The following is a 26,008-nucleotide window of genomic DNA, read 5'->3' as shown; positions in this document are numbered from 1 at the left end:
TGTGTCCATCATGATATTTTCTTTTTTTTAAAACACAAATTTTAGTAATTTAAATTTTCTCTCTCTTTATTAGTGTGGCTAAGGGTTTTGAATTTTATTTATTTTTTCAAAAAACAAACTTTGTGTTTTGTCAATTTTTTCAAATGTTTCATTTTTTTCAGTTTCATTGATTTCAGCTCTGATTTTAATTATTTCCTGTCTTCTACTACTTTTGGTGTTGATTATTCTTTTTTGGGGGGCTTTGAGATGTAATTTTAGGTCATTTATGTATTGACATTTTTTTCTTTAAAGAAATGAACTCCATGCAATGAACTTTCCTGTTAGTACCATCTTCATAGTGTCCTAGAGATTCCAATATGTTGTATCATTGGTCTCATTTACCTCTAAGAATTTTTTAATCTCCTCTCTGATATTTTCTGCTATCCCTTGCTCATTCAGTAGCATATTATTTAGTCTTCAGGTGTTTGAGTAGTTTCTGTTTTTCATTTTATCATTAATTTCTAATTTCATTCCATTATAATCAAATGGCATGCAGGATAGTATCTCTATTTATATTTGCTAAGAGTTGCTTTGTGGCATAATATATGATCTATTTTAGAGAAAGATCCATGTGCTGCTAAGAAGAAAGTGTATTCACTCATTGATGGATAAAATATTCTCTATATGTCTGTTAAGTCTAATTTATTGATTATATTATTGAATTCTATAGTTTCTTTGTTAAGCTTTTGTTTGGAAGGTCCATCCAGTGGTGAATGTGTTGTGTTAAAGTCACAAAGTATTATTGTATTGTGGTCTATTTTACTCTTAAAATTAAGAAGAGTTTGATGAATGTAGATGGCCATTACATTTGGTCTTTTCTTGTTAGCCCATAACTCATTGTTTGGTGCATACATATTTATAATTGTTATTTCTTGTTGATGAATGGTTTTCTTAAGCAGTATAAAATGTCCTTCTTTATTCCTTATGATTAACTTTGTCTTAATGTCTACTTTATTTGTTATGAGGATGGAAACCTGTGCTTGTTTACACAGTACATGTGAGTAGTATATTTATTCCCAACCTTTTACCTTCAGTTTGTGGATTTCTTATTCTATGAGATAAGCCTCTTGAAGCCAGCATATTGTTGGTTTTTTAAAATATCCAATCTGCCAGACTATGTTTTTTGATTGATGAGTTTAGGCCATTAACATTCAGGGTTATTATTGAAACATAGTTCATATTTCCAGTCATTTTGCTTTATTTTTGGTTTTTATCTTGACTTAGTTTCTCCTTTGATTGGCTTTTCCTTTAGTGTACTTCCTCCCTTTGCTGATTTTCATTGTTGTTTTTTATTTTTTCTTCATGGAATATTTTGCTAAGAATATTCTGTAGTCCAGGCTTTCTAGTTGTAAATTCTTTTAATTATTGTTTATTATGAAAGGTTTTCACTTTATCATAAAATCTAAAGCTTAATTTTTTCTGAATATAAGATTCTTAATTGGCATCCATTTTCTTTCAGAGTTTGGTTTATATTTTTCCTGGACACTCTTGCTTTGAAGGTCTGGGTTTAGAAATCTGCAGAGATCCTAATTGATTTCCTCCTATATGTAATCTGATTTCTTTCTTTTGTGGCTTTTAAATTTCTTTATTTATTCTGTATGTTAGGCATTTTCATTGTTATGTGCCTTGGTGTAGAATCTGTGGTGATTTTGTACACTTGGTGTCCTGTAAGCCTTTTTTATTTGATTTTCCAATTCATTATTCAGGTTTGGAAAAGTTACTGATATTATTTCATTGAATAAATTGTTCATTTCTTTGTTTTGGAACTCTATGCCTTCTTCTATCTCAATAATTCTTACATTTGGCCTTTTTATAATTCATGAATGTTCTGCTCATGGTTTCTTACCATCTTCACTGTGTGGTCAACTTTACTTTCAAAATTATATATTTTGTCTTCATTGTCTGAGATCCTATCTTTCAAGTGATCTAGTCTGTTGGTGATTTCTATTGAGTTTTTAATTTGCTTTATTGTTTCCTTCATCTCAATGATTTATTTTCCTATTTATGGTAGAATATCTTCTTATTGAAGTAATCTTTTTCTTCCTGTATTTGGCTGTGTAGCTCTTTATTGAAATGACCTTTGGTTGAGTGTATTTGCTTTCTTATAGCTTACTTTAATTCATAGAACATTTTAATTACATACATCCTGAACTCCTCTTGGACATCTCTTCTGCTGTGCTGGCCATTGGTTCTAGTAATGTATCTTCGTTTGTTTGGGGCACTTTCTTCCCTTGTTTTTTTTTTTTTACATTGTTTGTGTGTCTTTCCCTTTATCAGTGTAGATATAAGGTATTACAGTTTTTACCAAGAGATTTATTGTGTCCTTAAAAAATTCCATGACCTCTCCTTTAAGGAGGAGATCAATATTAACATATACCAATGCAAACAATATTCAGCCTTAATTAAACCAAATAGCTTCTATTGAGATGCTTACAGTTTTGTCACAACAGACAGAAATGGTGAATTTAATTATTATTAACAATGTAAACAGTGGGTTGCAAAAGGACCTACAGTTTATAATGGTGGACAAAAAAAGAATGGGGGGCGGGTTTAGGATGAGTTTTTAAGGAGGTTGAAGATGGGGATATAGAGTTATTAGATCTTAGGAAGCATAAAATAGAAATCAAAAGATGTTGACTAGTAGCAGGAGAAAAGAGAGAAAGATACTTTGGAGAGATAGATAAGTGGGAAGAGAGAGAGAGAGAGAGAGAGAGAGAGAGAGAGAGAGAGAGAGAGAGAAAACAACAAATTATTTTGTTGAGATTTTGCATCCATAATTATAAGATATATCAGTTTGTGGTTCTCCTGTGCTATCTTTGTGTTAAGTTTTAGGATTACATTAACATGGGTATTTTAGGATTTTTTACAAGTGTTCACTATAGTCTATATTTAGAAAATACTAGGTATTTCTATGAATATATATAAAGAGTTAAAGTATTGTCCATGGAACATCTGGACCTGAGCTTCACTTTGTAGGAAAGTTCTTAATTTCTAATTTAGTGTCATCACATGATGTATGTCAATATATATTTTATATTACTTTTTGTGTCAATTTTTGTTGTTTGTGTCTTTTTAGAAATATTTCTATTTAATTTATGTAATTTGTATAGTTGTTATGATAATCTGATTGTTACAACATCTTTTTAATTCTTTCTATGTTTATAATGTCAGTATTTCCCCAGTTTTAATTTTGAATGCTACTAACTGTGGCCTTTCTATTTCTGGGTGAGCGTAGCTATTATTTTGCAAATTTTGTTGTTTTTTTCAAAGAATTGCATTTGTTTTTATTAATTTCTGCTAATGATTTTATTTTTTATTTGATTAGTTTCCACTTTGGTTCTTAATATTTTCTTCCTTCTGTTTCCTTTAAGTTTAATTTGCCTTTCGTTTTTTATGATTTATTATGTGAAGTTTGATCATTCATTTGCAATCTTTGTTTTTATTTAATAGATAAGAATTTCCCTCTGAGCAATGATGGCTTTTTCTCCATTCCATAAGTTTGATATATTATGCCTCCTTTGTTTCCTTTCAATACTTTAACTATTTCACTATATTTCTCCTTTCATCCAGTGTTTATTTAGGTATACATTGATCAATTTGCCCATAATTTGAGTTTTCCAATTTTCTTTCTAATAATGACTTCTGGATTCCTCCCGTGGGCTTGAGAAACACATGTTCTGTTGGCTCCATCCTAACCGCTCTTTCTTGAAGAGCATGATTAACTGCAGCCTCAGACTGAAGCCTAGTTTTATCCAAAGACACTCTATTCCAGTACATAAAAGAGAAAGGGGTCAGGGTTTTCATCTTGCTCCTATGGTCACTCCCCAGATGCAGAAGGGGCCACTGATCTTACTGGTATTGTGGTGCACCTATAAATGATATCCTCTTGCTCAGCCAGTGGCCTGAAGCTCAATCAGTGGTCCCAATAGAAAGAGTTCCACTTTAGGAACCCTTGTGACTTCCACTTTTCTGATTGGTAGAAAAGATATAATTGCTCCAGGTAAATTTTACATTTTCACTGACGTGTCCTTTGTTTTTTATTTCCCCTGAAGTAATATTTCCATTCCTTACTCCAATTCATGAGACAAAGAATATCTCTCTGTTTCCAAAAAATGTCACAAATTTTTTAAAGTATGCTATAAAGAGAATGAAAGAAAGTTGCCTTCAAGAGAAACAACAGGTAAAATCTGGTTGTGGTTACAGAGAAGGTTTGATAATTTATATGCCCATGAGTGTATGACTTCTATACTTCTTTGTATATTTTTAAAAGATAGATGCAGAACTCTTGATTGAGAGTAGTAGAGAGTTTTCATTTGGGGAGAATAAAGAATTTAGCATCTGGTAATTGAGAAACAAGAATGAATTAGAGAGGGAACTGAATTAGAGTAAGATATATTCCATACTTTTATAATTATGTCAAAAAGGACTCTACTCTCATATAACTAAAAATTACTAATAAAAAAGACTTAAATAAATAAAATTATATATTCCAAATACTGAAAAAATAATGAATCAGAGAGAAAGCATTTACAATTAAATAATGGGCATGGAATTTAGTTTGTCAAGGCATAAATATTGCTGTTAGAAAAAGGCCCAAATGCTCTAAAAAGGAGTCCTTGTACATTGTTGAGTAGAATGTAAATTAGGACAGCCTTTATGGAAAACTATGAGAAGGGCCCTCAGAAATCAAATACAGACCCACCGTACGATCCAGAAATCGCACTAATAGGTGTATAACCAAAGAAAATGGAAATCAGTATGTCAAAGAGATATCTGCACTCCCATATTTATTGCAGCACTATGTTAAAATTGTTCTTTTTAATTCAGCCTAATAAATTTTGAAATCATCCACCATCAGGAAATGATAAATGCAATTAAAGATGTGTCTAAACTGAAATAAACATCAAACAGCATATACATATATCAAAGTAATCAGGTACATTGTTAATATGTATAGCTTAATGTTCTTATATATCAGTTGAAATGATTTTTTTAAATAGAAGAAAAATGTTTTATCATATCCCTTCTCTTCAATAGATAAAATTTCAACATAAAAATTATTTTCCTGGTGCTGTAATTTCATCAGATTTTATATGGTCAAGAATCATTGCATTTCCAAACCTCTCACTTTACATACTCTCCACAGAAGGCATCCTCAGGGTAGCTGGAACTGTCTGGCCCCTCATGGAGAAGTCATGGGGTTCTTTAGGTGAAGGTTTTTCCTCATGTCTGAAAAGGCCAGCACAAGGATGTGTGCAGGCCAGGGAGCCAGGATGAGCCCTCCAGGTGTCAGTGCAAAGTTAGTAGCATCAAGCATTGTGGGGTCATTCAAGAAGCTTGCCCAAAATCTGATGATGAGCTCTAAAAATGGTAGGAGATTAATCTGTGGCATCTTTGGTGAAGAATTAAGATAGTAAAACAAAATATTGAAGTCCAGAACTTCTCCCTAAGCAAACAAATGCAACAGGAGACAAAGCCAGCCACTCTCTGGCCAGGAGGCTGTGTTCAGAATCCACAGGAGCTCAAAAGTAGGGAGAACAAAGGCCAGTAGCTATTGGACACCACAGCCAGTTTTCACTCAGGGAAACGTCTTACTCTCCAAAGTTTGTATATGGATGCTTTTCTTCACTGATGACTTAGGAAACTCCAGCTGGACTTTTGTACTTGAAGAAGTCATAGTCTCAAAAGGGAAGATAAGTTCTTTACTCTTAATTTATTTCTGACTTTATACTTAACCTTCTATCTTTGAAATCTCTCAGTTTCAAGCATCGGCTGGATTTTCTTCAGATCATGATAAATTTTCAGAATTCAAAAGATGTGTTGTCTCATAAAAGTAAACAAGGTTGCTACCTCATCTACTGATGGGAAACTCAGGAGAAGGATTGTTCTGGAAATGTGCAGGAGATTTTCCAGGAAGGAGAGTATTTCTACCTAGTTGCAGAAAGTGCGTGCTTCCATATCATATACAGTAGCCTGAGGAACTTTCTAGAGAAGTACACCTAGAGCCATGTTCAAATGTTGAATCTGATATAAACAAGTATTTCTTTCACTAGCATGGTATTTTTATTCAACTTATTTTCTTACTATTTTTATTTTGATGCTCAATTCTCCCATATTTGTCTACTGTAATTTCTTTCATGTAGGCTCCTTGTTTTAAAAGTAGCTTCTGTTTATTCTAGCCATAGCAATATTGAACTGAAAACATGGAGGTTCTCCATGTAGTCATGAATACACTGCTTCATTCTTAATATCCACCACCAGAGAGTTATATTTATCACAGTTCAGGAACCTGTATTTACACACTTCTATCATTCACAGTCCATATATTTCCTTAGGGTTTGCTCTTGGTCTTGTACATCCAACATCATGTAACCACATTATAGCAGTATATAGTGTATTCTGTGCCCTTTTCATTTATTTGTTAAGTATTTTCTTGCTTTCTGATTTAAGATATTCTAGGTTTCTGCTCTGTTTCTCATGACAGTTTTGTTTTTTGTTTTTGTTTTTGCAAATAATGGAATTTAGAAATCAAAATTTATGATCATCTTGTGGATTTTTGCTTTTAGATACTCTCGGTAGACAACACTATTAACATGTTTATTTCTGTAATACTCAAATACTCCCATTGCAGTTCTAATTTGAGGTAGCTATTGCCTTGACAACAATCTGAAGAAAGTCCTGAATGCTGAGCAATTAATTTTAGACATGAGGACTGGACTTACTACAGCCTTCCAGTATACATATTTTTTAAAAGATATTTTTATTTTTTAGTTGTAGGTGTACACAATACTTTTATTTTATTTTTATGTGGTGCTGAGGACCAAATACAGTGCCTCAATGTGTGCTAGGTTAGTATTCTACCACTGAGCTACAACCCTAGACCCAGTGTACATTTTTTATGTTCACATGTACATATTATATATCTATCTATTTATCTATTTGCTTATCTATTTATCTAACCATCCATCCATCAATCCTATATGTATCTACCAAGTTCTATTCATCTTTCTGTGATGAAAGAAACAGTCTGTAGTTTAACTCCTCAATAAAATAAACACAAAACATATGTGCCTTTTTAGCACTTTACATGTGGCTAGTGCCACTGAGGAACTGTTTAAAATTTAAACATTCACATGTGGCTAATAGCTACGAATGCAAACAGTCAAGATCCAAACCTTGACATTTTTTGGTGCAGGGAAGAGGGTTACCTGGAATTGAACTCAGGGCCACTCAACCACTGAGCCACATCCCCAGCCCTAATTTGTATTTTATTTAGAGACAGGGTCTCACTGAGTTGCATAGTGCCTCACTGTTGCTGATACTGGCTTTGCACTCATGATCCTCTTGCCTCAGGCTCCCACTGGAATTACCAGTGTGTGCCACTGTACCTGGCCTGAACCTTGACTTTATAGTCCTATTTCATTCGGTTCATACTCACTGGGATAAAGGTTTGATAATTAAATGTTCTCATGACATCATCATAGAAAACCATCATCAATAAATCTGAACTCTGCAGACCTTTCAAACACGTGTTTTGCGTATTCTTTTTTATTTATCTTGAATTGCATGTTTGGCACAGGGACCATGTTTATTTCAGGGCCCAGGTATCTAAAAGTCCATATTGATCATACTGTGTATCTTAGATAGAAATGGTATCTCTTGAAATTACCTATTTTTGGTGGTGCTGAGAATGGCACAGTTAGTAGCTAAGTCCAAGAGTGGTATGGATCTCAGGAAAACTGTATTAAAAAAGTTTTCCTTTGTCTCCCCTATCAGATAGACATGAAAGTGAAAACCACTTTGAGAATGCCTCTGAATTGCTTTTCCATGGTCCTGGCTAGTGATCGGTGGGATTTAATGGGACCTCTCTTCTTCTAAACTCTGATATTTTGATTTGTTGGATTTACCTAAATTCTGTTTTCTCTTCCTTTAGCCCTGTCTGATCTGGAGCTTGTGGCCCAATCAATTATCTTCATTTTTGCTGGCAATGAGACCACTAGCAGTTCTTTTTCCTTCATTTTGTATAAACTAGCCACTCATCCTGAAGTCCAGACCAAACTGCAGCAGGAGATTGAAGTGACTTTGCCCAATAAGGTGAGAAAATGGTACCTGGAGAGGAAGGAGAGAGGCAGGGCCTCAACAAGACTGCCTACTCATCACTTCCTAGGAGACTTGTCCAAAATATAGTCACTAATTCTTTTCACCAGGTCTATTTGAAATAATCTGAAGAGACAAATAAATGAGAAAACAGTATTTTGGGGAAAATGTTATTCCCAAAACTACAAGGAATTTTTAAAAGAGTGTAGTTTCAGTTGTATCCATTACCAGCTACCATGATTATACCTAGGAAGCGTAAGCATGTGTCACTCCAGTGTCCAGATCATTATCTCTGCTGAGCTATGGCATGAACTCCTGCCTGTCTGTTTGCTGAGTCAGCCTGGCCTTGGTGGGCAGGCTGACTCTGCTCTGCTCCACACATCTTCACACTCTAGTCATGTATTAGAGAGAAGCAGCCAAGGGATGAGTCAGGTTTTCTGGCTCCTTAACCAAACACTTTACTTCTACCTTGTGTCCTCTCCAATGTCACACCAGGCATTAGCCACATGTTCTTGCTGTCCTCACACCTCTGCCTAAACAGGGAGTCTATTGTATATGAAGGCACATGGTTTCTGGGGCTGGCATGGCTGGTTTGGCAGTGAAGTGGGCACAAAGCCTCTTCTTCAGAGCTCACAATGAAGCCCTGAAGAACAACCAGGAGACTGATCCAAGGGGTGGGTCTGAGAGTGGCTTCCTGTCCTCCTTAGAATGTTCTCTGAAACTGAAATTGTGTGACATGGTGCCATCGAATCTTAGCCTTCTTTTGGTGGTACTGAGATGAAAGTTACCAGTTTATCCCAACATTTTTTACATGATGTAGTGTTATCTCTAAGTTTCATATATATACTCAAAGCAGAATTATTCAAGAAAAAACTAATATATAATGGGTTATTACCTCTTTTCTATTTCCTTGAAAAATAGACATGTGACTTTTCTAGAGAAAAGTAACTGTGACTTTCACATATTTTGCCTCAGTGTAATTGTCATATTCTATTAGTTACTTTTCATCACATGAGGAAAAGTAGTACATGATGATGCTGAGGATATTATACACTGAATTTAGGATATTCCCAAAAGTCTCTTATGTACATAACTACTTTACACTTCTCAATGGGTCTTGGACATGGTTGTCAAGTGGACATGATTGTTATAACAATGCTTAGTCAATTATAAGTACTACTCTCCTTCTCCATTCTGTTATTCTTGGGACTTCCTAACACTTTAATAAAACTATGTAGATTGAGTTTAAAGTTAGTTCCAAACATGAATTTCCAAAAATCTCTTTTTTTTCTCTTCAGGAACCTGCTACCTATGATACCTGTTACACATGGAGTACCTGGACATGGTGGTGAATGAAACTCTCAGCTTGTACCCAATTTCTGGCAGACTTGAGAGGCTCTGTAAAAAAAATTTTGAAATCAATGGAGTGCCCATTAGGAAGGGGACAGTGATGATTATATCAAGCTATGTTCTTCATCAAGTCCCAGATCACTGGCCAGAGCCTGAGGAGTTCTGCCCTGAAAGGTACAGGGCCTCTGGGAAAGGGAACCACCCTGGGCTAGGGTTGTCCAAGTATGTTATTGTATTTTTTATCATAGATGACATACAGGTAGCTATGTAATTATTTTCATATATGTCTTTGTATTTTAATCAGTTTTCCTATATATAACACTTTTTTGAAAAATGGTATGAATTTTTGTTCATTCATTATTCTAAATTTTTTTTTAAAAAAAAATTTAAATCGATTTTTTAAACATAAAAGACAATGAAATGCATTACAATTCTTAGTACACATATATAACACAATTTCTCATATCTTTGTTTGTTATAAAGTATATTGACACCAATTCTGTCTTCATACCTGTACTTTAGATAATAATGTTTATCACATTTCACCATCCTTGCTAGTCCCCTGGTCCCTTCCTTTCCCTTCCAGCCTTCTGTCCTATCTAGAGTTAGTCTATTCCTCCCCATGAAAGGAATGGGGACTCTTAGCATGGCTAAGAGTCTGTCGATCTTATTTATTTTTTCGAAGAACGAACTTTTAGTTTTGTTAATTTTTTCAATAGTTTCTTTTGTTTCAATTTCTTTGATATCCACTCTGATTTTAATTATTTCTTGCCTTCTGCCACATTTGCTGTTGTTTTGCTCTTCCTTTTCTAGGGCTGTGAAATGAAGTGTGAGCTCTTTTATTTGTTGTTTTTTTCTTTTTTTGAGGACTGACCTCGAGGTGATGAATTTCCCTCTTAAAACTGCTTTCATTGTGTCCCATAGATTCCGATATATTGTGTCTGTATTTTCATTTATCTCTAAGAATTTTTTGATTACCTCCTTTATGCCTTCTGTAACCCATTGATCATTCAGGAACATATTGTTCATTTTCCATGTGACATAGGATTTTTCCTTTCTTCTTTTTTCATTGATTTCCAGTTTCATTCCATTATGATTAGATAAAATGCATGATATTATCTCCACCTTTTTATATTTACTGAGGGTTGCCCTATGGCATAATACATGGTCTATTTTTAAGAAGGATCCATGTGCTGTTGAGAAAAAAGTATATCCACTTCATGATGGTTGATATATTCTATATATGTTAGTTAAGTCTAGATTATTGATTGTGATATTGAGTTCTATAGTTTCTTTACTCAACTTTTGTTTGGGGGATCTGTCCAATGGTGAGAGAGGTGTGTTGAAGTCACCCATAATTATTGTGTTGTGGTCTATTTGGTTCTTGAACTTGAGGAGAATTTGTTGTATGAACTTCGCAGGACCATTATTTGGTGCATAAATATTGATAATTGTTATGCCTTGTGGGTGAATGCTTCCTTTTAACAGTATATAATGTCCTTCCTTATCCCTTTTGATTAATTTAGTCTTGAAGTCGATTTTATTCGATATGAGGATGGCCACCCCTGCTTGCTTACCAGGACTGTGTGCATGGTTTATTTTTTTCCAACCTTTAAACTTCAGCTTGTGTATTTCTTTTCCAATCAGATGTGTCTCCTGGAGGCAGCATATTGTTGGATTTGTTTATTTAATCTACGTTACCAGCCTATGTCGCTTTATTGGAGAGTTTAAGCCATTAACATTTAGAGTTACTATTTATATATGGTTGGTACTTCAAGCCATGTTTGATTATATATCTTTTTTTAAAATTTAGTTTTTTTCTCTATGATTAGCTTTCCCCCACCCTCTGTCTTTACTGAGGCACTTCCCACTGATGGTTTTGGTTATTGTTTTTCATTTCTTCCTCATGTAGTGTTTTGCTCAAGATGCTTTGCAATGCTGGTTTTCTGGCTGTAAATTCTTTTAACTTTTGTTTATCATGAAAGATTTATATTTTGTTGTCATACCTAAAACTTAATTTATCTGGATACAGAATTTTTGGTTGGCATCCATTGTCTTTCAGTTTTATATATACATTGTTCCAGGATCTTCTCGCTTTCAGCGTTTGTGAAGAAAAATCTGTTGTTAACCTTATTGGTTTACCCCTGAATGTAATATGCCTCCTTTCTCTTGTAGCTTTTAATATTTTCTCTTTGTTCTTTATATTGGATATCTTCATAACAATGTGTCTCGGCGTTGGTCTACTCTGATTTTGTATGCTCAGTGTCCTATATGCATCTACAATTTGTATATCAATTTCCTTTTTATTTCTGGAAAGTTTTCTGTAATTATTTCATTCAGCAGGTTACTCATTTCTTTGGTTTTAACTGTCCATACCTTCCTCTATCCCAATGACTCTTAAATTTTTTTTTATGTTATTCCATATGGCTTGTATGTTTTTCTCGTGATTTTTAACCAGCATTTCTGAGTTGGCTAGACTTTTTTCAAGATAATATATTTTGTCTTCGTTATCTGACGTTCTGGCTTCTACTTGCTCCATTCTGTTAGTGATACTCTCATTTGAGTTTTTAATTTGGTTTATAGTTTCCTTCATTTCTAGAATTATTGTTTGATTTTTTTTTAATAATCTCTATCTCCTGATAAAGATGCTCAACTTTTTCTTTTATCTGTTTATGTAATTCATTTTCAATATGTTCTTTCACTGTTTGAACTTGCTGTCTCATATCCTCTTTAAGGTTCCATTCCATCTGTCTAAGGTATTTTTTGAGTTCTTTATTTGACCATTTTTCTGATGACTCTAGGTCCTCCTGAATATTTAGGCTGTCCTGCATTGTATGTACTCTTTTTCTTCCTTGCTTTTTCATGCTGCTCATGTTACTTCTTGTTCTGTTTGAGTGCTGAGGTACTGTTTACTCCTATAAATTTATTTGATGCTTGGGAGGAAAGGTATTAGAAGGGAAGGGAAGAAGTAACTAAAAAGAATGAGAGTACGCATGTAGAATTTAAGAAACGGGAATAAGAAAATTGAAAAGAAATGAAAAGAAAAAAAAAGAAAAGAAAAAATTAGAAATTTAATGAAAAATAAAAATTTAAATTTAAAAAAAGTTTAAAAAAATTTAAAAAAACAAAAAACTGAAAATAAAAAAAAACTCAAATTAAAAAAAAATGTATAAATTCAGTCTTAGAGTTTGATTAACTTTTTTTCCAGTAGGTGGAGTTGTCCCCACCGGGCCAAGCTACTCCTCTCAATATGCAGGAACCAATCACTGTGCAGCAGCTCCTCCTCCCAGACTGGGTGAGTCTAAATCCTGAGTGCCTAGGATCTTCTCTTGTGTCTAGTCACTTCCCCACTTTTCCTCAAACCAGGCCCCACTCACCGATGATGCTCACCACAACACTGGCTACACACCAAATCTGCTGCTTCCAGGAGCCCTGTTTTCATGAACGACTGGGCACACTCTCCCTGTTTGCCATTCCCTAAGACCCTAAGTTTGTATAGCTTGGGGCTGAGAACCCTCAGCGAATTTTTCTTGCCCTCTGGTAGCCACCCCCCACTGGTAGCTGATGCAAGAGACCTCAGTTGTCAGCACAGGTGAGAGCGGTAGCTGGGAGTTCCGCGCCGCGGGTCCCGTGCCACTTCTGATTCGTTGGTCTGGCTCTAGCGCTCATGGGAGAGCTGGGAGAGGCTTTAAGGTTTTCCCGCTGTGTGGAGAGGGAAGGCTAGGGGATTACACACCTGTCGCCGCTAGTTTCAACGAAGTTATCTCCTCAGCTGCATTCTGGTGATATCAGTTCTCTGCCATGGTGGTATCCCATGCAAATGTTGACAGTTTGTTCGCTTTGCTGGGTGACCAATGCAATGGGTGGGTCCTGACTGCCTCTCTCAAGCCCCATTTCAATCCTGTGGCCACAGCCTATGAAGGCTCGGTTGGCATTAACCTCCATATGATCAGAAGGGCAGACCAGTTGTTTCAGTGGGATTGTTTAGTACTGAGTCATAGCAGTTTGTCTGCGAGAAACAGGCAAACAGGAGCTTGAATTCAGCCAATCCAGGCTCCGTGTGTGTTCTGAGAGGCCCAGACTGTTCACCCCAGATCCACATCAGGTCACCATTGCCTAGTGATCCTGAGCAAACAGCATTTAGATGGTTTAGGACTCCCTATGCCCGTGCAGCTGATGAGGTAAGAGACTTGATCTCTCTGCACCCACCGCCATTATGTTTACCATGTTTTCTTTCTTTTACTGTCTCAATTTACCATAATTTTCTTTGAAACAGCATTTATCTCGTCTCAGAAAGACTGAAAGATCCTATAGGATAAGGGGGAGAAAAGTGGAAAAATTCCTATAGGCTAACGAAGAGAAAGGTAGAAAAATTCCATAGCTTAACAATTTTCATAGAAAAACCACAGCTGGATTTTAATGACCAGCCCAGAAATCATTTTTTACATGATTGCTTAGGGGTGTCTAAGGCACAAACTGAAACAAGTAACTGTTGTGCTTTTAATATTTTTTTGAATTCTTATCTATTGTGGAACCAGGTTCAGTAAGAATAACAAGGACAGCATCAATCCTTATGTGTACATGCCCTTTGAAAATGACCCCCAAAACTGCATTGGCATGAGGTTTGCTCTCATGAACATAAAACTTGCTTTTGTCAAAGTAATGCAGACCTTCTCTTTCCAAACTTGTAAGGAAACACAGGTCAGTAGCTTTTAATGTAAATAATATTTTATTTGAAGATGTTTTTCCAAATAGAGGGGCAGAGTCACAGAAAAATTTATGCTCATTCATCATTTAATTCTTAGATCTATAGTCCAGTGAGTCTCTTTTGCACCATCTTTGAGATTTAGAGTTCTTCACCATGGGGGCTCTAAATCTATGGCTTTAAGAAGACTAAAGTGTAAAAAACATATGGACTCATTGCAGATTAGTGTGACATGTGTATGTGTGAACCGTGAATTTGAGCACAGTGTAAATTCAGCCCAAGTCTCCTGGAGAGACCCTGTGCACAGTGATGAGGTGTAGTGATCACAAGGTTCTGATATTTAAGAGAAGCTCTCCTCACCAGAACTTGCAGAACCTCCCTGTATCAGGCCTTGTACAGGATAAATGCTTGTGAAATAATTTTCAGATAAATGAATAATTTTACTATGCAATTATGATACACTTTAGAGAATGAGTAGAATGAATTCAAAGTAAATGATACTAAAAGTAGTTTTTTTGTTTGTGGAGCATCACTGGGCTTTACGTATCTTCTCTACCTTGCTGCTTTCATTCTTGGTATTTCATTCATTGCTGCTCCATGTGCTTGTCTATAGTTACAGATTCCCCAGAAATTAACCAATCAAGAACTTCTTCAACCTGAAAAGCCCATTATTCTGAAGGTTGTGTGCAGCGATGGGACAGTAAGTGGAGCCTGAACTTCTCTAAGGATTTGTGCATTGTTGTCCTCAGAGACTGGGACCCAGAACATCAGAGAACAAAAATGTATTTTGTGAAGAAAACTCAAAATGAAGATAGACTCTATATTCCTCAATTGATGAATGATAAGAGATGCTGGACATTTGCTGAGCTTGCTCAGGGTCTGTGCAAAGTATTATGTATTTTCTGATGGAAAGGAGGTGCCCACTTCAGTTCCAGATGTAAAGACTCACCCTTTATGCATCTAATTGACTCTCTCCTCTCATTGCCAGTTAATACTGGCAGCTCCCCCTGAGCTCTGATTAGAGAATCAACAATTATCACCAAATTTGTCAATAATTTTTAATGAAAATGAGGGTGGTTGTGGTGGCTTTTGTAGTGACATTGATATATGATGTGTTCTTTGAAATATGTTGTGATAAATTTTATAATGAGAAAGTCAATAAACATATCCGTATAGAAGTTTATCTGAAGCCTTTATGTCCATTTAAGGGGATATATAGTACTGAATGAGTGAGAGTCAAAATTCAATCTATTGATCATCACAATCAGTGAATACTTGGAGCTTTTTCAGAAATTCAAATTAAATAGTAAGATAGAGTTAATCCACTGTGAGTTTCCCCACTGCTGGAAAAAATATATTTATAGTGGCCTTGTGTCATTTTTGAAGCACAAAATTTGTAACACTCTACTGAAATAGTTATTACTATATCTCTAGCTTAGATTTCATACTCCCATCCTATCTCCCTTGTTGATTCTGGAAAGCAAGAAACAAATTTGTAGTCCATCTTCAACTCCTAATTTGATAACAAGCACAAGGAGCATTGAATTAGAAAGTGGTTTATAGTCAATTGTTTCTATAGTAGTGCTCCTCAGATTCAGCTGGTATCAGGAGCTACACAGGATTTTTTCATCTTCTGTCTTGTCCCTTCTCTTCTTTCCCTTTACTTCCCCTTACCTTCTTGAATACTTCACTCCTAATGCCATTACTCCAGCAATGTTAGGGCACACTTTGTAATCGAGGGGGAATAATGGTGGCTTCAAGTCAGATATGAGAAACAATTGGGATGGTTTACTCAGAAAAATCATCCTGCCTAGTATTGAAGCATAAGCAACTTGAGATGGGCTCCACAGCCACAGGTTGCCTGTCATAAATACTTATTGACAAAATAGGGTAAAAAACACCTAGGTGAGCTAAGGAGGGCATGAGGTTTTAAAATAGGATGAATGGAATTTAGTTGTATACAGAGAAATTGTTTAAATAAGTAAAAACATCAAAGATAATGAAATCCAGTTTTCATAGGAAATGTTGGTGAAGTGACTCTCTGGTTCAGAAAAGAAAATTGGGATGTCACCTGTGAAGTAGGACTGAAATGGAATGTATCACTGGGAATTCATGCTTTTCCAGATAGAAAAAATAGAGAAACAAGTTTGTGTGTGTGTGTGTGTGTTTGAATGTAGAAAATTAAATTCATACTTGTCTGCACTAATGGGACTCAGTAACAGTTACATTTTAATAGCAAGACAAGTGGATCAGGGAATGAATTTAAAATATACATAATTAAAATGACCTATAAAGTAAAGAATGACCTAATTGAGAAAATACAAGCAACCATTAATCGCACCAACAAAGAGATAAGGGGCAAATACAGGTAGCAGAATAGTACTTTAAGAAAGAGAGATTCTGAAAATAAAATTAGAAATTGAGGAAACAATCAATAAACAAACAAAAACTTAACAGAAAGCATAAACATCAGATTAAATCACTTGGAAGACAGAACGTCAGATAATGAAGAGAAAATATACAATCTTGAAAAAAAAGTTGAGCACACAGTGAAGATGGTAAGAATCCATAAACAGAACACCCAATAATTATGGGATAACATCAAAAGACCAAATCTAAGATTTATTGGAATAGAGGAAGGCACAAAGATTCAAACCAAAGGAATGCATAATCTCTTCAATAAAAAAATATCAAAAAATTTCCCAAGTATAAAGAATAAATTGGAAAATCAAATACAAGAAGCCTATAGGAAACCAAATGTACAAAATTACAAGAAATCTATACCAAGATGCATTATAATGAAAAGGTCTAGCATACAGAGTAAGGATAAGAAATTGAAAGCCACAGAGAAAGGAATGAGATCACATATAGGGAAAACAAATTAGGATCTCTGCAGATTTTTCAATCCAGATCTTGAAAGCTAGAAGATCCTGCAAAAATATATACCAAGTTATGAAAGAAAATGGATACCAACCAAGAATCATATTCAGCAAAATTAAGCTTTAGATTTGATGATGAAATAAAAACCTTCCATGACAAACATATGTTAAAAGAATTTACAACTAGTAAGACTGCACTACAGAACATCGTTGGCAAAATAGTCCATGAGAAGAAAATGAAAAACAGCAATGAAAATCAGCAAAGGGAGTTATTTCACTAAAGGAAAAATCAGCCAAAAGAGAAACCAAGTCAATTTAAATACCAAAAATAAACAAAAATGACTGGGAATACAAATCAAGTCTGAATAGTAACCCTCAATATTAATGCCCTGAAATCACAAATCAAAAGACATAGAGTGGCAGGTTGAATTTTTAAAAAAGACCCAACAATATGCTGCATTCGAGAGGCTCATCTCATAGGAAAAAGCATCCTCAGACCAAAGGTGAAAGGTTGGGACAAAACACATGCACGTGGACTGTGGTAACAAGTAGGGGTTTCTACCCTCATGTCAAAGAGACTTCAAGCCAAAGTTAATCAAAAGGGATAAAGAATAACATTTCATACTACTTAAGGAAACCATACATCAGCAAGACGAAAAAATTGTAAATACGTATGTCCCAAGCAGTAGAGCATCTAAGCTCATCAAACTCTTCCCAACTTCAAGAGTCAAATAGACCACAGTAAAGTATTTCTGGATTACTTTAACATGCCTCTTTCACCACCAGATAGATCTTCCAAACAAAAGCTAAACAAAGTAATTATAGAACTCAATAATACAATCAATAACTTAGACTTAACAGATATATAGAGAATATTCCATCCACTAATGAGTAAATACACTTTCTTCTCAGCATCACATACATCCTTCTCTAAAATAGACCATATATTATGCCACAAAGCAACTCTTAGCAAATACAAAGAAGTAGAGACACTACCCTGCATTCTATCTGATTATAATGAAATAAAATTAGATCTCAATGATAAAATAAGAAATAGAAGATACTCCAAAACCTGGAGAGTAAATATTATGCTAGTGAATGAACAATGGGTTGTGAAAGACATTACTTATTCTTTCTCACTCCACAACATACATGAGAATCACTGTTATGGTGTTGGTGTCCCTCAGAAGCTCATATGTGAGGCAATGCAAGAAAGTTCAGAAATAAAGTGATTGAATTGTGAAAATCTTAATCTACTCAGGACACTGTTTCCTCAGTAAAGATTAACTGGATGCAACTGAAGGCAGGTAGCATATTGGTGGAAGAGGTGGGTGTCTGAGTGCCTGGCTTCAGGGCATACATTTTGTCCTTGGTTAGTGGAGTTTCTGTCTGCTTCCTAGTGCCATGTCCTAAACTTCTTTATTCCTTTACACTCTTATGCCATGTTATTCTGCCTCACTTCAGACCACAGCAACAGAGTAAGCCATGTATGAACTGAGACCTCTGAAACTGTGAGTCCAGTGGTTCTTGTCAGGGTCACAGTAGTGAAAAAGCCAACTAAACTAATCACATCAACATGGTTAACTACAGAGGTGATTTGTGCCTTAAACTTCCTAATTTCCCCATTATTCTAGAAGAATTCATTAAAGAAATGAAAAAGATCTGGGGAAAAATGAGTGAAGTGTCCTTTTGAATGTCCTTGGTAAACTCACTCACTTTCTCTTAGCTTTTATTTTTTTACATCCAGGTGGAGGGAATGTTCAAAGTTGGCAGGATTTCAGAAACAGTCCATGCACATTAGAAAATGATACAGAAAAATAGACTTGCTTCTATTCATACTAAAGGACAACTAGTGAAACTGTGGCACACACCTATAGTCCCAACCACTCTGGAGGCTGAGGCAGGAGAATTACAAATCCAGGAGTCATTCTGAGGACCTTTAAGAAGATATATCTGCCATTTGTTCCAGATATCTCACTCCTCACTTTATACCCAACATAGAGAACATGGCAAAATCTTATCTAGAAAAAAGAGGATAATTACTTCAATATGTACAATACTTCAAGAAAATTCAAGATTGACTCTAAAATCCCTTTTCTAATATCTTTTTTATTGTTTTCTTTTTTGCTTTTAGATGTCTTAGAATAAAATCTTCCCTCTAATCTTCTCTTTTTAGCAAGAAATTATAAAAGATGGCATCACTGTACCAGAACTTAAACTATACTACAGAGCAATAGTAACAAAACAGCATGGTATTGGCACCAAGACAGACTGGTAGATCAATGGTACAGAATGGAGGACACAAAGACTAACCCATATAGTTGCAGTCATCTTACATTAGACAAAGGCACTAAAAACAAACATTGGAGAAAAAAAAAACTTTTCAACAAATGGTGCTGAAGAAACTGGAAATCCATATGCAACAAAATGAAATTAAAACCCGATTTCTCACCATGCACAAAATTTAACTCAAAGTAAATCAACAACCTAGGAATTAAATCAGAGTCACCGTGCCTATTATAAAAAAAAGTAGATGAAAATCTCCATCATGTCAGCTTAGGCCCAACTTCCTTAATAACACTCCTATAGCACAAGAATTAAAACCATAAATTAATAAGTGGGATGTATTCAAACTAAAAAGTTTCTTCTTAGCAAAAGAAACAATCAGTGAGGTGAATAGAGAGCCTACATCTTGATATCAACGTTTTACCCCTCACACACCAGATACAGCACTAATCTCTAGGGTACATAAAGAACTCAAAAGCTAAACACCAAAGAACTAATATCTCAACCAATAAATGGGCCAAAGAACTGAAGAGACACCTCTCAGAAGATGATTTGTAATCAAGTAACAAATATATATATATAAAATGTTCAACATGCATAGCAATTAGAGAAATACAAATCAAAACTACTCTAAAATTTCATCTCAATTCATTCAGAATGCAGCTATTAAGAATACAAACAACAATAAGTGTTGGTGAGAATGTGGGGGAAAAGGTACACTCGTACGTTGCTTATAAAACTGTAAATTGGTGCAGCCAATATGAACAATAGTATGGTGATTCCTTGGAAATCTGGGAATAGAATCATCATTTGACCGAGCTATCTCTCTCCTTAGTCTATACCCAAAGGACTTAAAACCAGCATACTTCAGAGACACAGCCACATCAAAGTGTATAGCGCCACAACACACAATAGCCAAACTGTGGAACCACCATACATAGATGCCTTTTAGTAGATGAATGGATAAAGAAAATTATATATATATATATATATATATATATATATATATATATATATAACATGGAATATTAGTCAGCAATAAAAGAGAATAAAATCATGACATTTTCAGCTAAATCTATAGAGTTTGAGAAGATAATGCTCAGTAAATTTTGCCAATCCCAGAAAAACAAATGTCAAAAGTTTTCTGTGATATAAAGAGGGTGATTCATAATGAGGTTTGGGGCGAGCATAAGAGGATTTAGACAAACTCTAGATAAAACAAAGGGGCGAGAGTGCTAAGGAGGGGGCATGGAGGAATAAAGAGATTGTGGAATGAGATGGATATCATTACCTTAAGTACATATATAAAGACACTAATGGTGTAAATATACTCTCTATAAAACCAGAGATATGAAAAAATGTGCTTTATATGTGTAATATGAATTGTAACTCATTATTCTGTCATATATAACAAGTTAAAATAAGAATAAATAAAACAGAGGATTCAGAGTGGGAGTAATAAACCAACTTTGTCTTGAAGTGGAGTGCACTGGGACCTGGACTTCACATATGAGAAGATGCAGGCACCAAACCAGAGAGAGACCACAGTGAGGTGGGAGATGCAAGTGGCAAAGGAATTTCTCTTACACTGTGCAAGATGAAGCCATAGGATGTAGAAACCAGGATGATATTTTATTTATCCTGAGACCCTAGGAAAATAAGGAGTGGAGACCAAATGTGATGCCAGAAATATAGGATAATGTGTTCATAGTGATAAGGGACTTTTGATCCAAGAAAACAAATTGTAGAAAAATATTTTTCTGTCTCTAATTATCTAGCAGCTAAAATTATTGAAATATACTTTTTTTTCAAAACAAGAGAAATCTAAATCATAATCACTCTGAAATTCCAAAATTTCTAGACTTTAAAATTAATTACATACAAGAGGAAGTGAGGGGAAGGGAAAATAATACAAGGGGGAGGAATGAATTACAGTAGGGGGGTAGAGAGAAAAGAGGAGAGGGGAGGGGAGGGGAGGGGGGAATAGTAGAGGATAGGAAAGGCAGCAGAATACAACAGACACTAGGATGGCAATATGTAAAGCAATGGAAGTGTAACTGATGTGATTCTGCAAGCTGTATATGGGGTAAAATGGGAGTGCATAACCCACTTGAATCAAAATGTGAAATATGATATATCAAGAACTATGTAATGGAGGGGTAAGACAAGATAATACAAATGGAAGAAATGATTTACAGTAGAAGGGGTAGAGAGAGAAAAGGGGAGGGGAGGGGAGGGAAGGGGGGATAGTAGAGAATAGGACTGACAGCAGAATACATCAGACACTAGAAAGGCAATATGTCAATCAATGGAAGGGTAACTGATGTGATACAGCAATCTGTATACGGGGTAAATTTGGGAGTTCATAACCCGCTTGAATCAAACTTTGAAATATGATGTATTAAGAACTGTGTAAAGTTTTGAACGACCAACAATAAAAATAATAAATAAATAAATAAATAAATAAACAAAATACCTCTACTGTCAGGTATAAATAAAAAGAACAAAACATTTTTCAAAAAAATTAAAGAAACAAGTATGCTAGACTTCATCATATTTTTCTTCTAATTTTCCAACAAATATTACCAATGTCTAAGAAATCTTCATTTTTATAAAATTTATATTTGTATAAAAAAATTAAGGACAAAAATTTATGTCTCCTCTAAGTAAAAAAATTGTGCATGTATGTGTATGTATATGTGTGTATATGTATACATATTATGTGTGTGTGTGTGTGTGTGTGTGTGTGTGAGTCTGTATATATGGAGTTGTTATGTGTGTGAGTATGTGTGTGTTTTATATGGTTTGCTTGAGTTTGTTGCTCATTTTATTAGTCAGAGTTTAAGAACAGGAGCTTAGCATCTAATGTGTGTGTGTGTGTGTGTGTGTGTGTGTGTGTGTGTTCTGAATTATGTTACAGAATCTTGGTCATATACTGCCTCCCACAACCAGTGCGGGCAGCTAAACTTAATGTCACTGGTGGGAATTTCCTGGGTTACCAAATAAAACACAGACACACACTGTACCTTTGAATCAAGCTTCAGGATGGCTCCTCTGCTCTCTGCCTCAAGCTCCCCAAATGGGAGAGTGAGGAAAGTTACCAGAGGCTGGCAAGAGAGAGAGCTAGCATGTTCAGAAGTAGCTTTTATTGTGGGGGGACCCTCATTCTTTAAAAAGTTTCATCCAAAAATGCTCAAGAGGGGCAGGGTTACAGGTGAGAAATTCAACCCCTGTGGCTTTGGGAAGGAACACCAATGCATAAAGACACATTCAGCTACTTCAAGGATTCAGGCAATATCTAGGTGCCTACGAAAGGAACCGACAGACCTCTTCCAATCACAAGAAGGATAATGCCAGTCATTCAGCCCAACAGCCCCCCTCATATTCCTGCTTTTTTCTTTGAAAAAGCAGGCGACGGGTCACTTTTTTGAATCCCTGAATTTTTATTTTGAAGGCTCACCATCCTACTATTGCAATGGAGAATTAGTAGAGAGAATTAGTAGCAAAGAGAACAATACAAGAATATAACATGAGGAATGTTTAAGAATGTTTCCAGGGTTATTTGATCAGCTAAAAAGTAGGATCTGAAAAATCAATTTTACTTTGCCAAATACCCAACATTTTATAACATTCTTCCAATCCATTGGGAAGCATTGTATTTGGTTAGCATGACATTTAAGTCTTTCCTTGAATTTCAAAGCTGAAAGTTCATTACTAATATTTATGAAAGTAGCCTCTAAAGCATTTAGCTTAGTCTCAATTCTTTCATCAATATTTATTTGAATATGAAGAGCCTTGGAAGTATTCTGAGCCAAATTATTGAAAAAAAATTGCATGTTGAATATTTTGAGATATGGCCACTGAAGCTGTGACCATTGAAGCAATAAAAGAAACCAAAGCAACAACACCCACTATTATAAGCACATTTAGATCTCACTAGCTGGGCATGTATTTTTCGTAAGACTTGAAAACCAGCTTCAGTGTACCATGGCTCTGAAATATTAGCTGGTAATAAGAAGAGGGCTGATGGAGTATCCGCATTCCTTTTCCTCTATTATAACTGGTGATAGTTATTTAAATTTCATTTACTACATCTTACAAGATATCTATCATCTTTCCATTTAATTTTTACATTCCAGTAATTAAGACATAAGGAGATTGAACATAGGCTCATAAGTCATAGCAAGAACCTTCCTTACAGTTCTTGCCTACAAAGTCTGGTAAAGGCTTGCAAGTAAAATGTAAAAATTCTGAGGCAGCAATTAAGTACCAAACATCTTTCTGAACGCCACCTTTGCTGAAAGTCAAGACGTTGCTAACAAATTCTGCAGGAGTTGGCAGTACTCTTGCATAACTGCCTTTTGTCAATTTTAGGAGACCAGTACAAAATATACCCACTATTTTTAGACATTATTTGTTGTAGTGGAAAAGTATTTATACAATCTATACACTTAGGAAGAGTACCAATTTCTATTGCAGAATGGTTAGGACAATGAGGTATTATTCGTGGACGTTCTGCTGAGATGACTGGTTTGTTATGGAAAAGTCCCATTTTAATAACTCATCTAATATAAGATTTTAAGTCTCCATTAACAGTACAATTAGTTGGTCTAAGTCTCCTAAATGTTGTCTTTCCCTCAAATAACACTTTTAGACAGCCAGCACGTTTATCATGGAACCAACATAACATAGCCAGAATAATTAAATCCTGTCACATCATTGAGAGTAATATCAGTGTCTGTAAGTCCTCCCATCATATATGAGTCATTAGTAAATACTGGGATGGATTCTCTAGTCTACACTGCTGGGTGTACTAATGGTGGATCTGAAAAATATGTACAATAAAGTTTCTCTCTTATTCCCTATTTCCCAAAGCTCAATAGAGCTGTTACTACAGAAAGCATCACCATTGGAGTTTTACCTTTCCCTTGCTGTTGAATCATTCCTGTAGCCCATAGTGTCAATTTCTTCAGGTCCTTCCATGAGATTAGCTTCCTTGTTCGGTTTCTCAGGGTCTCTCTTCTTCTCTTCTTTCGAGTTTTTTTTAAATGTTTTTAGTTGTAGATGGACACAATATCGTGTTTTCTAACTTTTGAGTGAAGGCTTCTCTGGGTCGATCTTCAGTCATTTGAATCTAGGTTCTAAGTCCTCCATGCCTGATGGTGTGTTCAGGTACCCAAATAGGACAAAAAGCACCTTCTGGAAAAAATATAAGCATGACCTCTGCCCCACATAATCACTGGGTCTTGTCCTTTTCATTGATCATTCTGTAAGTCCTCAAGGGCCTGTTGCTGTGGAAGAGATATGTCACTCAGTGCAGTGTGACCTTCTGAGTCATAATTTAGAAAATTTAAAAGAAATAGAGCATTATTGAGGTTATGTTGGCGAGTCATAGTCCTATATCCCCCTTTTAGTTTTTGTAATTATAGCTTAATAGATAAATGAGCTCATTCTACAATGGCTTTACCTTGAGGGAATATGGAATATACCTTATGGAATAAATGTTTTATGGTAAGTCCAAAACTCATGTGAAATTGTTGAAAACAATAGCTTTCATAAGCCAATAGATTATCAGTTTTAATCTGTATCATAGTGAGGTCCTAAGCAACTTAGCAAGACTCTCTTTCAAAATAAAAAATAAAAAGGACTGAGTAACATAATCAGTAATAAATATTAAAAGATCTATTTTACAGGGATCTGCATGATGGTGATTAGGTCATTCCCTGGATAAGGCCAGCCTGTAGTCCCACCAGGCAAGTTAGAAAGTCACTGGCCCACATAGAGGGGCAGTTTGCAGGCTTTTGGGACTTTTTCAACATTACCCCATGATGCACATTTTGTCCTCACTGATTAATTCTCTCAGTTCTCTTTGATTTATTGGTTTTGACCTCTTTTCCTTCTTGTTTTCCTGACTATTGGAATGATTGTGATTGAAAAATGGCTGAACTCCTTTAACCTCTGACTGTCTTCTGACTCATAGAATTCAGTGACTTCACATTTAGTGATAAATAAACAAAAGGTCGTCTGTGAATTTGTGTTTACAAGAAGTTCTGCAGCATTTTTTAACTGTGTTGGGAGTGTTCTGAAAGATGTGCAAAAAAATATGTAACCCATGTGAGGTTGAAACATCAACCAGGTTTTTTAGAAGGTCTCTTGAACTTTCAATGGAAAATGGAATCTCAAGATTTTGCTCCAGGGCCCTGCTTTTTGATGGTAGTTATTAGCTATGCAACTGTATATGGTGAGTTAAAATTTCTGGGGCTTAGTTGCTCTTTTATAAAATGATAATTATAGCCATACATATCTCATAGAATTGTTGGATGAGTTGTGCCAGTTGATGAAGGAGAAGTCTTTACAACAACAAAAACAACAACAACAACAACAACAAAATATTAGAAAAGAAAGTAGAAGGAATTGGATGTCACTTTCCTATGTTCATATATGAATACATGACCAGTAAAATTCCACATCATGTACAACCACAAAAATGGTATCCTAATTTGAATAAGATATACTCCATGTATGTATAATGTCAAAATACAATCTTTTTTCATATATATCAAAAAATTCAAAATAAAATTTTAAAGAGTTAAAAAATAAACACTAGCTACTTTTTTGTAAGGTAAGGGGTGTGTGGGGGTGTGGTGTACCT

General features: G+C 35.2%; 1 pseudogene; it reads left to right on the top strand.

The window, feature by feature from the left end:
• Nucleotides 1-14,906, top strand: part of LOC144367058 (cytochrome P450 3A12-like) — a 32,969-nt pseudogene extending 18,063 nt beyond the window's left edge.
• The last annotated feature ends 11,102 nt before the right edge of the window (nucleotides 14,907-26,008 follow it).

The sequence above is a fragment of the Ictidomys tridecemlineatus genome, chromosome 10 (genome assembly GCF_052094955.1).
Source record: "Ictidomys tridecemlineatus isolate mIctTri1 chromosome 10, mIctTri1.hap1, whole genome shotgun sequence".
In the NCBI taxonomy this organism is placed as follows: domain Eukaryota; kingdom Metazoa; phylum Chordata; class Mammalia; order Rodentia; family Sciuridae; genus Ictidomys; species Ictidomys tridecemlineatus.
This window is presented reverse-complemented; position numbering and strand designations above follow the sequence as displayed.